The sequence below is a fragment of the Pelodiscus sinensis genome, chromosome 6 (assembly GCF_052426305.1).
Source record: "Pelodiscus sinensis isolate ZL-2025 chromosome 6, ASM5242630v1, whole genome shotgun sequence".
Taxonomy (NCBI): Eukaryota; Metazoa; Chordata; order Testudines; family Trionychidae; genus Pelodiscus; species Pelodiscus sinensis.
In genome coordinates, this window is record NC_143057.1 from 53,745,289 (window position 1) to 53,759,988 (window position 14,700).

The 14,700-nt window shown below is 40.3% G+C and overlaps 1 long non-coding RNA gene across 1 annotated transcript in view; it reads left to right on the forward strand.

The window, feature by feature from the left end:
* The first annotated feature begins 3,330 nt into the window (after positions 1 to 3,330).
* The window catches only part of LOC142830058 (uncharacterized), a 50,053-nt gene continuing 38,683 nt past the window's right edge, over positions 3,331 to 14,700 (forward strand). Inside the window, exons 1-2 of the long non-coding RNA XR_016349795.1 lie at positions 3,331 to 3,400; positions 9,212 to 9,285. This is a non-coding gene — a long non-coding RNA (uncharacterized LOC142830058). The remainder of the gene's footprint in view (positions 3,401 to 9,211; positions 9,286 to 14,700) is intronic.

The following is a 14,700-nucleotide window of genomic DNA, read 5'->3' on the forward strand; positions in this document are numbered from 1 at the left end:
AGAAGTGTTGGAGCATAAGCTTTGTGGGCAAAGACCCACTTCGTCAGATGCATGTAGTGGAAATTTCCAGAGGCAGGTATAAATATGCAGGCCAGAATAAGGCTAGAGATACGGAGGTTAATTCAGTCAGGGAGAGTGAGGCCCATTTCTAGCAGCTGATCAGGAGGTGTAAACACCAACAAAACCTGGACAGTCCCTACGTAAAAGAATAAATGGACACAAATCAGATACTAGGAATGGCAATATACAAAAACCTGTTAGAGAACACTTCAATCTCCCTGGACACACAATTGCAGATCTCAAGGTAGCCATCCTGCAGCAAAAAACTTCAAGATCAGACTTCAAAGAGAAACTGTTGAGCTACAGTTCATATTCAAGTTTGACACCATCAACTCAGGATTAAACAAAGACTGTGAATGGCTAGCTAACTACAAAAGCAGTTTCTCCTCTTTTGGTATTCACACCTATAGATCAGCTACTAGAAGTGGGCCTCATCCTCCCTGATTGGCTTCACCTTATTATCTCTAGCCTGATTCTGGCCTGCATATTTATACCTGCCTCTGGAAATTTCCACTACATGCATCTGACAAAGTGGGTTTTTGCCCATGAAAGCTTATGCTCCAACACTTCTGGGATTCTCCAGTATCCCGAAATAGCATTGTAGATAGACGTACCTTACTGAGGCCTGCTCCTGCAAAACACGTATTGACTTCAGTGGTACAGGAATCCAGATCACACTCTGAAAGATTGCTGGCCAGGCCTATTAGAACTGTAAAAATATCTCTTTAGAGAAGATGCAAAATGATTTGTCTCTTGCAGGGTTAATTTTCAGAAATGATAAATGTATGCGTTTCCCATTATATTTGTATCTGGAAAAAAAAAGACAAAAACCATTACTAGAAAAAAATTCATCCTCTGTGACTTAATGGGTTTCTTTAGTTTTAATATATCTCAGCTCACTTTATAAAATCAGAGGCAAAACTATACTATGGCATTGGAGGTGAAATGAGTGTGTTTTTCCTAAATGAACATTTAATCAATAAAAGGGTTATGTCAGGTAGTTACTACATTTGATTTCCTATTTGAGGAAGTGGAGCTATGTATGACAATTATTCAGAGACCTGTGTAAAAATATAACCAAATAAACAAACCTCTGTAATCCACTTATACCTCACAGGTGCCAATTGGTTAAAAAAGCCTATTAGGAAGCTATATGTATGCCTGTTTGGAGAAGCTGTTAAATCATGAATCTCTCTGCTCAACACCTGAGGCAGTCCGTTACTAAAGACCTTTAGTAACATGTTTCTGTTCTATTCAGAATGGACATAAAACAGAATAATTTAAAACATGTCAATAACTCAAGGCAAAAATGTCAAAACACAAGATGTATCAACTTCATAAAATTTAGTAAAGTTTACAAAATTTGGTCCAGTTTACACAGCGGTCACTGTTAGGTAGAATATTTCTGGCTGGGTTCAAAACAATTGTTATATTTTTTAAAAGATTCTTTTAGCTAAAGTTACCTGCAGTAGTTCACTACTGCGAAATCCATTTGATAGTCAATACACTGAGCAATTTTTTTAAATTAACTAAATTGTTTTCTATCTTTTTCAAGAATATGCTCTGGAAGTCTGTTGTCAGATTCAGGCAGGATTACACCATAATATTTTTTGGGGGAGACAGGCTTTTATTGACAGTCTTCTACACTTTGCTACACGTTAGCCAATTTTTACAGTAACAATGAGGTCTGCAACAATTTCTAACTTTCACTGTAGAACACTGGATAGATTTAAACACTGAAATATCAATATAGTTATTGTTTCCTTTACAAAAAATACACCACATTCATCCAACTAATATATATTTGGTGGTTAGACTGAATCTCCTGCTTTCAGAATGTTTTAGGGATGAAAAATTCATTTTGCAGTGTTTAACAACCCGCTCCCCCCCCCCTTTAAAGCTTAGCATGTCCATAGCACAGTAGTACCAAAAACAGTGATAAAACATCACAACAAGTGTCATCTAAGTAGATTTTCTTTCACAAGAAACTTACCTGTAAAGATCTTCTTGCACAAGAAACCCTACAGTAATGTAGGGTTGGTTGGGTGGAATGGGCTGTGTTGTGGCAATGTGGTATTTTTCCTTTTGAGATTGAAGTTTAAATTGTTGCTATATTGGGATTATTTGGGACTTTACAGTGGTTTTAACTGAATTCGCTGTAAGTAATGTTTGGCAGTTTTGATTTATTGTGTGTAACATCTGGATTTGATTTAATGCACTGCTTACACTCTTGTTTTTGTGTCTTAAGTTCTGCATATTACTTGTGAGTTATTGTGGCTTCTATTTGTAAGTAATGTCATGCAAAACATTTGCACTAAACTTGAAATCAGGTGTTTCAGTGGCCAGATAATTCACACCAAGGTTTACGTGACCCTCTGGCTGGCAACATGCAAAATTTCTCCAAATGTATTTGATTCATGACAATATCTAGGGCTATGTCTACACTGCAAAGAGAAGTCGGAAAAAGAGACACAAATTGTGAACAAGGCCAAATGTTGGAAAGAAGACTCTTTTAGAACATCTCTTCTTCCTCATGAAATGAGATTTACAAGGATGCTGACAAAACCCATCCACTTTTCTGACTTTTTTTCCGGAAAAGCAGATGCATTCCTTGGATGTGGCAGAGCTTTTCCGGGATATTGGAGGTATCCCGGAAAAGCTCTGTTGTCTAGACATACCCTAGGATTTATTTGTCTAAAATGTGGATAATATATACATATTATTAGTTTTTTAATACTATTTATGTGTGTATGCATGACTTTTAGTTAAAATGTGCCTGCCAGAATTCTCAGAATCACATTTAAAAAAAATCTACCATATCCCCACCCCTAACTCTTTTGAGCCAATATGCAATGTGTGATGCATCAATTTCCAATTGTGTGGGGGTTAAGACAAATGCCAATAAATGTGACATCAAGTACTCTGCACTATCCCTGAATTAAGCAGGAGATTGACAATGTCACACAGCATGGATGAAATGCAAAATCTCTGATCTGTTAAGTGTCCAGGAATTGTGCAGCTGCTTGAGAAATCAATGTATTTGTTTAGCTCAAAATGCTTGTGAATTATAATAGAGATCACTTAATAGAAAATCATCTCAACCAGGGAAATATTTGAGAGAGATATTCTGAACCTTAGGTCATTTTAGTGTATTCATTGTGTCAAACATGCTTGCTGACAAGGTCACTCAGGGCAGGAAAGATATTGAAAATATATTTAATATGCTTATCATTATCACATGACTGAGACTGCTTGTATTCTTTTTCTGAAAGGGAACTGGTGTTAACTTCAGATCCCAAAGAAAATGCTGGCACTTTGACAACTGTGATCTCTTGTGGAGGTAATTGTTAATTTGGAACTTAAATCCATCTTTTTGTAGTTGTGCATGCCTTACTGTGAGATTTGGGGGGTGTCTGTGTGGTTCAAGGACAACTTGCCATGATTAGTATGCTGCCCTTTCTTTTCTCAACATGTACACAGAGTCAGATTCTGAATCTGATATTGCTTTCACTGGCTATACTGTGCTTAATACCATTGCTTTCTATGGAAGTTCTTCTATTCTCCACGGCTACGTCTACACTGGCACCCTTTTCCGGAAATGCTTAAAACGGAACAGTTTTTCCATTATAAGTATTTCCGGAAAAGCGGGTCTACATTGACAGGATGCTTTTCCAGAAAAGCACTTTTTCCAGAAAAGCGTCCATGCCAATGTAGACGCGCTTTTCTGCAAAAAAAACCCAGATCGTCATTTTCGCGATCAGGGCTTTTTTGCGGAAAAGACTACTGTGCTGTCTACACTGGCCCTTTTCCGGAACAGTTTTTCTGGAAAAGGACTTTTGCCCAAACGGGAGCAGCATAGTTTTTCCGGAAAAACAATGATGATTTTACATTAGATCATCATTGCTTTTCTGGAAAAGCAAGCGGCCAGTGTAGACAGCTCGCAGCTTATTCTGGAAAAGCGGCTGCTTTTCCAGAATAAGTGGCCCAGTGTAGACACAGCCCCCTTGTGTAATGACTTCAGAAGAATCAGATATAGGTGTAGTATGACTTCTATTTTGAGGGAAGGGGTTCAAGCCAGCTCCATATGGCAGATCAAGAGAGGAAGAGCCACCTCCACCCCAATTCACCCCAGAAAGCCACCTAGTCTGTTATGATTGTGGTGAGGAGGCTTAGCCAAAAATTATATCTCAAAGGTGGGAGACTCAGCTCAAGAATTTGAAAACAGCTTAAGGTGCAGGGAGAGGCTAGCTCAGGGTGTAGAAAGAGGAATAGCTAGGGGCCCTGTGCAGGAAGGCAAGTAGTTCAGGGTTCAGGAAAGGGTAGCTCAGGCATGTGTGTGGGCAGGGGAGTTCCTAGGGGCTGTGTGAGAGCAACTGGTAGCCCAGGGGGCAGGGCAGGGGTACCTAGGTGCTGTATGTGTTGAGGGGGTAGCTAAAGGCTATGTACCCTGTTCCCTGAGGGTTCTGCCATTCATGGAGCTCTGTCTCCCAACCCTGTCACTCGTCCCACCTGTGTGAGAAAAGGGGGCTTGCAGTTGAGCTTTTAATGATTTGCCCCAGTAACAGAAGGAGCGAAGGGAACACCATGGCACCAGCCAGAGGAGCAGTTGCAACACACTGCCTAGCTCCAGCTTCGGGCTTCCATGCTAGGGGGCAGGGAAGGAAGTGTGACTGTCTCTGGGACTGCCCCCAGCAACATCCACAGTGCTCCCCTGCTCTGCTCCTGGAATCAGAGGGCTTCTGCTACATGGGGAACATGAGGATCTGGGACTCAGCCCTGCCACTCTTGGCTTCAATGAGGAGAATACACTGGGATGTCAGTCCCTCGGCCTCTGCTTTCAGCCACGTGGGGGTCACCAGCATTCTCTTTGGTGTCCTCTCTTATTTTTACTCTCATTTCTGATTGACTTCATACAATATATCATTAAGAAACCTTTGTACAAATGGCTCTTTCAAGTATTTCTGAAAACTGTAACCCATAAATGTATCTTTAATTTATATGGATCATTCCTGAACAGCTCTGCTTTGTTAAAACCTTCATTGTTATCACAGAGTAATCTTTGTATAAGCAGGACTGTGACTGACTCCAATAGATATATTGGCTTCAGTGAAACATTTGCCGCATTAGGGTGGCAGGATGAGGCTCTGTATTTTCTATCTTTAGCTTTGATTTAATATAATCTTTATGGTTGTTTCTTTTTTGAAGTGGGCAATAGTGATTGTCGAATTAATCTAATCATTACAACCTCACTCTTATCAAGCCATTTTGTTTAAAACATAGACATTATGTTTCCTGAGGATAAAGTTAAAATTGGAATAACAATGAGAAGTCCTGTGGCACCTTATAGACTAACAGATTTATTGGAGCATAAGCTTTCATGGGCAAAGACCCACTTCGTCAGATGCATGTCATGGAAATTCCAGAGGCAGGTATAAATATACAGGCATAAGAAAAGAGTTCCAATCAAGAGTAAGGCTAGAGATAATGAGGTCAATTCATTCAAGGAGAATGAGGCCCACTTCTAGCAGCTGTTGTGGAGGTGTGAACACCAAGAGAGGAGAAACTGCTTTTGTAGTTAGCTAGCCGTTCACAGTCTTTGTTTAATCCTAAACTGATAGTGTCAAATTTGCAGATGAATTGTAGCTCTGCAGTTTCTCTTTGAAGTCTGTTTTTGAAGTTTTTTTGTTGCAGGATGGCTACTTTTAAATCTGCAATTGTGTGTCCAGGGAGATTGAAGTGTTCTTCTATAGGTTTTTGAGTATTGCCATTCCTGATGTCTGATTTGTGTCCGTTTATTATTTTACATAGGGACTGTCCAGTTTGGCCGATGTATATAGCAGAGGGGCATTACTGGCACATGATGGCATATATTACATTGGTAGATGGGCAGGTGAATGAGCCCGTAATGGTGTGGCTGATGTGGTTAGGTCCTGTGATAGTGTCTTTGGTGTAGATATGTGAGCAGAGCTGGCACCGAGGTTTATTACAGGGATTGGTTCCAGAGTGGGAGTTACTGTGGTGTGGTGTATAGTTGCTGGTGAGAATTTGCTTCAGGTTGGTGGGTTGTCTGTGGGTGAGAACTGGCCTACCTCCCAAGGTCTGTGAGAGTGAGGGATCATTGTCCGGGATGGGTTGTAGATCGCTGATGATGTGTTGGAGAGGTTTTAGCTGGGGACTGTAGGTGATGGTCAGTGATGTTCTGTTGTTTTCTTTGTTGGGCCTGTCTTATAGCAGGAGGCTTCTGGGTACATGTCTGGCTCTGTTGAAACTGCAAAGCTTCAATTCGTCTGCAAATTTGATACTATCATTTAAACGAAGACTGTGAATGGCTAGCTAACTACAAAAGCAGTTTCTCCTCTCTTGATGTTCACACCTTCACGTCAACTGCTAGAAGTGAGCCTCATCCACCCTGAGTGAATTCACCTCGTTATCTCTAGCCTTACTCTTGATTGGAACTCTTTTCTTATGCCTGTATATTTATACCTGCCTCTGGAATTTCCACTACATGCATCTGACGAAGTGGGTTTTTGCCCACGAAAGCTTATGCTCCAATAAATCTGTTAGTCAATAGAGTGCCACAGGACTTTTCGTTCTTGCCAATTCAGACTAACATAGCTATCTCTCTGATACTTGTTAAATTTGGAATTACTAGATTCAGAATTACGATGCTGGGTGACAATCACTTGCAGTTGTGCATATTTAAACCTTCATTTAGACTGGAAATTTAATGTAGTAAATATTCTGAAGTTTTAAATAAGAAAGTTGAAATAAAATTTGGCTACTGTGCTGCTATACTGTGCTAAAACAGTTTATGAATGGTCTAATGTGTCTTGGCCAGCAATTTAGATCACATTTATACATTTTAATGACTTTACTGTATCTGGCAAGGGGTTCGTAAAGCAGAATGTAAGTGATACTAGTCTTTGATCATTATTGTTGGTTTAGATTGTGACCCAACTGTAAAACATCAGTGTGCTTGCCAAATAGATTGTCTGAATTTCTTAATTTGAATACTAAATGTACACTTCTTCGTCTACTATAAAAGCTCTTTCCTGTAAATGGAATAGAGAATTATTACATTCTAGCGTAGTTCAGCAGTATATTATTTATTGTATCTGTACCTGATTAATTAATAATTATTTAAGGTATAAGGTCATATATTTATGGCAGAAGTTAGGGGGAGGGCTAATCAATCTTTTAATTTACTGTACCACTAACATAGCTGGAGTGACTGATTTATCAGATGCTGATTTTGAAAATATGGTGGCGTATTTGGTTATTTATCTGAGTGGCATAACACCTGCGTTTAAACTGTATTTAAAGGTAAATATTCAGCACAGTAGATTAGTCACATGTGAATTACATGAACATGAAGTATGTCTTAAGCACTTAAGGCATGATCGAAAGCCTCTGTGGATCAGATCCTAAACCCCTATGCATCATGTTAAAAATGTACCTCCTAATTTATTAGGTGTTTTTAATGCGTGTGAAGTCCTTTGCATTTGCAGAAGCTAAGGTCTCCAGATTGGATGTAGGATGGGAAATGACTCATCTGAGGAGCTGACACCATTACTCACTAGTTGTCTTGATTAAGAAATTATGGATACTCTGCTATTCAGACGCAACACTGCACCTGAAAAGGGAAGCTAGGATTCAAGATAAATCAGCAAGTCCCACTCAGTCTAGTCCTCTGTCCACAACCTCTTTTCCCTCTTGTATTTGGGAGAGCAAAACTGAGGCCTTCAGGGACAGAAAGGAATAATTGCACTGGGCAAACCTCCACTGGTGCAGTTCCTGCCCTATAATGCTCTATTCACACTATTTAGGGCGCGCACAGTCTCTTTGCAATCCCCTCTATGTCAGTCAAGGGCTTTTAAACTGCTGGCCGTGTATGGTATCTTAACCTCATAGCATCTTTTGTGTCTGCTTTGAAACTGAGACCTTGCATCTCAATGGGGTTTCTCTTGGTGAGAGTGATAAAACTTTTGTGAATTGATTTGATTTTTGTAATTGTAGTGTTTTAAACAATTGGCAATAGTCATTTGTGAGTGTCTTCCAGAAAAAATGTTAATGTTTTATTTAAGGCTTTTTCAGAAAAGCTGGAAATTTTATCCCAAGGCCTCTGCGTTGTTGCAGCATGGCTGTAACTATGGTGACAGTTCCTTTTTTAGTAGTATTGGCCTAGTGTTCCCTAAACTCTGAACAGCATATTAAATCAGATCTGATTAAAGTGGGTTCCCATGATAGAGCAGAAGATTGCTTTAAATCCTTCTAATTTGTGACCTATGATTGCGCTCAGTTAAATGTGATATTAAGGTCAAGGTCTAACATAAAGTCATAGAGAACACCAGAAATTCATTACTACATTTTAATTCATGTAGTGACACAGCTGAGAACATGCTCCTTTACCTTTGACCTTAGCTGTAAAGGAAATCCATCTGTTCTTATTAGGTTATGCAAACCTCTGGAGAATAGGTTGCAAGGATTGTTAAGAAAATAAAAGGTCACAAAACTCAGACATCTGTGTAAACACCTTATCATTAATATTTTACTGCACAATTAATACAGGTCCAGTCAGTAAAATAAAAAAACTGTGTGTGTAATAATGACTTTGACCTTTAATATTTAATAATAATGGTTATATAGATAAAGATAAAGTTTTGCATGGTGACAACCATATTATCCTGTTCATGTATGTGTATAATAAATTCAGAGTATAGATGTGTGTGTGCACTGTATGTACAATGTGTGCACACGCCTGCCTTACTATGTACACATTGCATATACGTACACATGCACTATTGAACTTAATATGGTTGTCAACACGCAACAAATAGTAGAAGCAAAGATGTAAGTCCAACATAATAATAATAATGTTTACAATAACATAATATATTAATGTAATAATATAATTAATGTAATAATATATTACATTTGGTAATGTGTCTTGCAGTAAAATACATGGCTCCTAGCTGAGACAAATTCATGTTACAGGCTCACAATTTATTTGGGTTCCTTTGTATGTGTTTTTATATTAAAAAAAAGTTTTATTGCTGTGTTGGCTGTAGCTATTCAGCTGATACAAATGTTATATATTTGGTTATACCTTTTTTTAGCACTGTAAACTGCCTGTCAATCTTCATATTTGCAGAAAAAGAAAAATACACCAGCTACCCCACTGTGCTGAGTGTGACTGCATTGTAATGCCAGAAGACCAAGAGACAGGTGATGGTTTATGATAGAAATAAATCTTTTATGAGAGCAAACTTGGGAGAATTGCATGCTTTTGTAAGGGATATATCGCTACACAGTTATCACTGACTGTCTTCTCAAATGCATCAATTTGATAAGGCAGAGATTTTAATGCATCTAATCATGTACTGAGGCATGAAAAAAAATGATAGGGTGCATATTTTCTGTATATAATTTTTAAAGTACTGCGTTTATTAATAGATGGTTAAATTGGTTTCCCAAATTCTATGGTACAATTTTTAGTGTTACATAGCACGCAACATTGATCGCTCAGTGCATTAGCTTATTATTGCATTCTGAAATGAGACAGTTGTTCTTTGTAAAAGATGTTACTTCAAATGAGAAAACAGAGAATCTAATTTTGTCTCTTCCAAATGTAAATATATAAAAAATGCAGTGTCTATATATACAGCATCTTCAGTGCACACATTGTAAATAGGCTCTATCATCATTATACTATATAGGTCATTATTATTCTCAGAATATACATAAATAGAAAAATGTTTTCCAGAAGATAGGTATGAACAAAAGTCTGCACATTTTACTTCCAGGCAAAAATCAGCTGCTGGTTTTTACTATGCACCACTCTCAAAATAAATGTTTTCTGAGATTGTTTCAGCTGACATCACCCCCAGAAGAATTCCATTTTCACAATTAAATAATTCACAGGTTAGACCATTGCCACTGGGTAAATAATTGATAATAATATTCACACACAAATCCACCAATCTACACTTTTTTGTTTGTGAGAAATCTACCAAAGGTGAAAGTTACTTTCCGAATCCTATTGATTAATGAACTCAAAAAGAAGGGTTGAGTTTTAGTCTTCCCTCTGTTACATCTGACTTTTATAATATCTTGCAGCTGTTGTGCATAGCACTTTGCACTTATTTAGTTTGTAAATACCAGTACTAACATTCTACATTTTACAGGTGAGGGAACTGAAGTCAGAAAAGTTAAATATTTGTTCAAGAAACAGCACTAGCAAGTCAGTATCAAAACTGAAGAGTAACAGTAGGACAAATCTAGTTCTCTGTGCTTCTTTGGTTATTTCTGTTGTTCATGAATGCTAAGGTATCCAAGCCTTCTTTCCTAGAAATATACTTAATTATTGTGCATTATAGTCTAAATTGTGACCACCAGCTCAGTGCATGTGGCAGAGGCTGGTCACCTTGTACTGTAGGGAGATAAGCAACCTCAACCTTATACTTTCCCTGGCAATTTAGGTGCTCTTGTTGGCATGTTAGGAGTGTTGTTTTTATGCCTCCTACCCCACCTTCACATGTAAAGAAGCAGATATATGGAGGCTACTGTGCCCTACATCCTGGTCTATCTGTAACAAGAGTTGTGAGCACAAAAGGGAAAGTGGGTTGCTTATATACTTGTGCAGGCATCAAGAAGGGTCACAATCAGTGTTCCCTCTAAGACTTGGGGGAAGCACAGCTTCACACGTGATTAATCAGCCCTGCCCAGTCAGTCAGCTCAGTACACTAAGCCCTGAACCTCTGACTGAGTGGGACTGATTAATCACCTGTGAAGCTGTGGTGCTGCACAACTTAGGGGGAACTCTGGTCACAATTAGAATTTGAATGATTCCATCCATGATGCTGTCACAACAAAAAAAATATTCACTTATTATGTTGCCATTCCCATTGGTAAAGATGAACTCTTTATTTCCATTGAGTTTACTGCCTATTCAGTTCAGTCACATATCTTGTCCATTGTGTTCAATCCTATGGATGAGGTCTCTCTCTGTCCATTCATGGAAGTCAGTGTAGACTTATTGTGATGGGGCATGGCTGCCCCACACTCCAAACCCCTCGGCGTCTGCCATGTTCGCAGCGCGAGGGGTCGAGTATTGGCTCTGTGCGGGGTGCTTGCATGCCGCAAGGCAGCCTTGCGACCCTAAGCCAATGGCGAACGTGAACTGTGGCGGACGGGGGTGAGCAGGAACATGGACGCGCCAGAAGTGACGTAGTGGCAAACAGGAGGGACCCAAAGGGGCGGTGCGGAGTGATGTCAGGGGAAACAGGGGAGCGGGCGGTTCAAAAGAAGCGGGAGTGGCTGCACGGAGGGGAGGAGGGTGAAAGAAGCGAAGAGAGAAGAAGGTAGCAAGGCAGTCATTGGGAAGAAGGGAAGGAAAAGGGTGAGCCTCAACTTGGTGAGAGCACTGCTGCCAGAGTCTCTTGGTGGGCAGAGAGACGCCAAGAGACCGAGAGAGTGCGGAGAGGAAGCAGCCCAGGGCAGGGCAACTGATTGAAGCCCATGGGCTGGCGTGTTTTAGCAAGGAGCCCCGTCAGCCAGACAGGACCAGAAACAGTCTCTGTCCTTAGGGCCCTGGGCTGGGGCCTGTGAGTGAGGCCCCAGACCCCCCTCACACCACCACCAGAAGTGGGAGTATACTGGCGATTGGGAATCACGAGCTGATGTTCTCGAACTCTGGTCAGCGCCAATAGAGTGGGTTAGCTCGGGGTGAGATGGATGTGAGAACTTCAAAAATAAGACTAAAAAGGGAGAAGTGACGAGGTCAAGGGGCCGATGAACGTTCTTATTGATACAAGCAATATACGTGTCCTATAGGGCCCGGTCACACACATATATTTTGTACAGGTTGAACCTCTCTAGTCTGGCACTTTGTGGTCCAGCAACATCCATGGTCTGGCATGATTTTAGTTAAATGGATGTTCGCTTTATCATAGGTCTGCCAAGCTTTCTGCAGTCCCATAAAGTTTGCTTATAGCCACCTTTCCTGGATCTCAGTGTTCTGTGCTCTTATTTAGCTCTAATTTACCCCTCAATGTCTTCTAAGAGCCCAATAAGTAGTGGAAGTGTTAGTAATGCTGCTAGACAATATTGGCCCCCTGTGATTTGGCAAATTTTCTGGTTTAGCGCTTGTCAGGTCCTGAGGGTGCTGGACTAGAGAGGTTCAGCCTGTACAAATATATGTACTTTTCTGCAGAGATGCCCTTATCTAGTCTTGCTTTCTTCCTGTCCTAATACTAGGTGGGTTCTCTCAGTTAAGAACAGGTTCGGCTTTCATTAAAAGTCTTTTTTGACATGTTTTGTATATTTTATATATCTTTTTAATTTGTTATTCTCTGAGCCCCATCTGGGAACCAACACAAAGTGTCTCTTCCCAGAACTCCCACTCTAGGAATGTTCTGCGATGTTGAATTGTACGATGTATGATTATGAAGCCCAGAACTAGCCTGCAATGCAGTTGTTTAATCTCCTGCCAAGAGTGTAGACATGTGCAATGGATGAACATCCAAGTTAATAGATCTAGTTCAGATTAGCATTCAGAGGTTTGGGTGATTTATCCAAATGGTTCAGATATTTTTCCAACTGATCAGAACCTTCAAGGATACTCCATGTGGCCATTTCCCTCTTTGCGTGTCCCTCTCTCCCACAATAGCTGGGTGAGACCTAAACCCCATCTTTCCAATATACCTACCTTTCTAGTCCTATTTCAATACAGTCTTTGCACCTGTGGTTCCCTTACCACCAACACAGTCCTCACTCTTTTACCCCACCTATCTCTGTGTGTGTTCCAGAATTTTCTTCTTTCAGCTTATCCTGATTTCTTCCTACATGCAGTGTTGTTTTATTTGAGAGAGGGGCAGCTGGGGTGCCAGTTCTGGTGGGAGTCCTTTAACATTGTATACTCTGTATTTACTTTATATATTATGTGTGCTTACATTTTCTGTTTATTTAAAGCCATGCTGGCTTGTCCAGATGGTATATTCCTCTCACATCAAACATGTTTGCAGGCTATTGGTTTATTTTAGCAAGCCAGTGAAATTGCTTTATGATCCCATAAACTGACTGGATGAAGGCCAGTTTCTTCTTGTAGGTTAATGAGTGGGTTGCACCAAGAGCAGCTTTTTTTTCAAAACATAAGCACTGTTTGACCAGCAGATAATCAACAGCTTAACTGCGGGTAGAGGTAGTAATGGAACAAAGAGAAGTAGTAAGGAATACAGTATGCGGAAGAATAACGTATCATTAAATTGAAGGCTCTGTATAGTTATATCTTACAGGATCAAAAATAAAATAAATATTAATACTTAATATGACTTGCTTCAAACAGAGCTATGCAAGGAAATCCTGGGAAACATGATTAAATATGTGTACACATGCACTCATAGATGTAAAATCTCTCTCTCTATAAAAAAAATGCCTTGTGAGATGACAAAGCGACATCATCATGTCACAGCATCCCAGGCTAGGGATAGGCATGGCTGGGTAAAGCCCCACACCCACACAGCAGCCGGGGGCAAGGAATGGCTGGGCCTGGCCTGGCGCACCACGACCCATGCTTCCCTGACTGCAGATTTGGGCCTGGAGTGGCTTCGCCCAGGAGAGGAGTGGTTAGGGTTAGGCCATGGCTGGGAGGGGGAGAGTGGTGGGAGAGAGACAAAGGACACATGCTGGCACAGCTGTGGGTGGGGGTTGCAGGGAAAGGAGAAGGGGCCTGTGCTCGCGTGGGGAAGAGGGAGGAAGGGAGATGAGGCCCCAGGTGGTGCGGCTCACGGGGGGGAGGGAGAAGGGGCCTGAGGTGGCAAAGCTATAGCCTGGCCTTCCCCAGTGGCTGGGGAGAGCTGGAGTTCCCTATCTCTCGTGAGAGGGGTTTAGCAAGCCTAGCGAGCAGAGAGCACAGCCCCCCAGGGGTATGCATTAGTCTGTCATTGTATTTCAGTAAGTTGAGAAGTGCTTTGAGGGATATTTCCCCTCCTCAGAAACACAAGAGGCATCTTTAAAATGATAGTGCTCAGGATACTGATGGATTTACATATTACAACACAGCAGTAATATGTTTCTTTGTCTTCCTGTCTTTTTTTTCTTGTTAACAAATAAAGGGAAGATTAATAACTATAAGTAAATTTACTTAATCTAAAATCAATAGATAGGTAGACAGATTTTAAAAAAATTAAATAGGCAAAAAGACAATGGGAGAGAAGGAAATTTTGAAGAAGGCTTAGTGAAGTGTATTGTATGCTTCACTTCAATTTAGATATTGTGATCCTTACACAAAGAGGCTGTCAGCAGCAATTTTCTTCACTTTTTACTCAACCTATTGCCAGAACACTATAGGGGAAATAAAAGGTAAATGAACTAAGCTTCTTTCTGGAGTGTAATAGACAACATAAAAGTTAAATGGGCCCATACAGGATAAAAAAAAAAGCTAATAACATATGCAGTGTAATTAGGAAAAATAGTTTCTTTGACTATAACCACCTCTCTTTAAGGACTATTGAATATGTGGGAAGTTCTTACATATTTGTATGCATACACATAAAACCAGATCCTTGGAAATGCCTATTTGGCACAGGACAAAAGAGTTGACTTGTACCTCTCCCACCCACCTGACACCCAACCCAGTCTTTG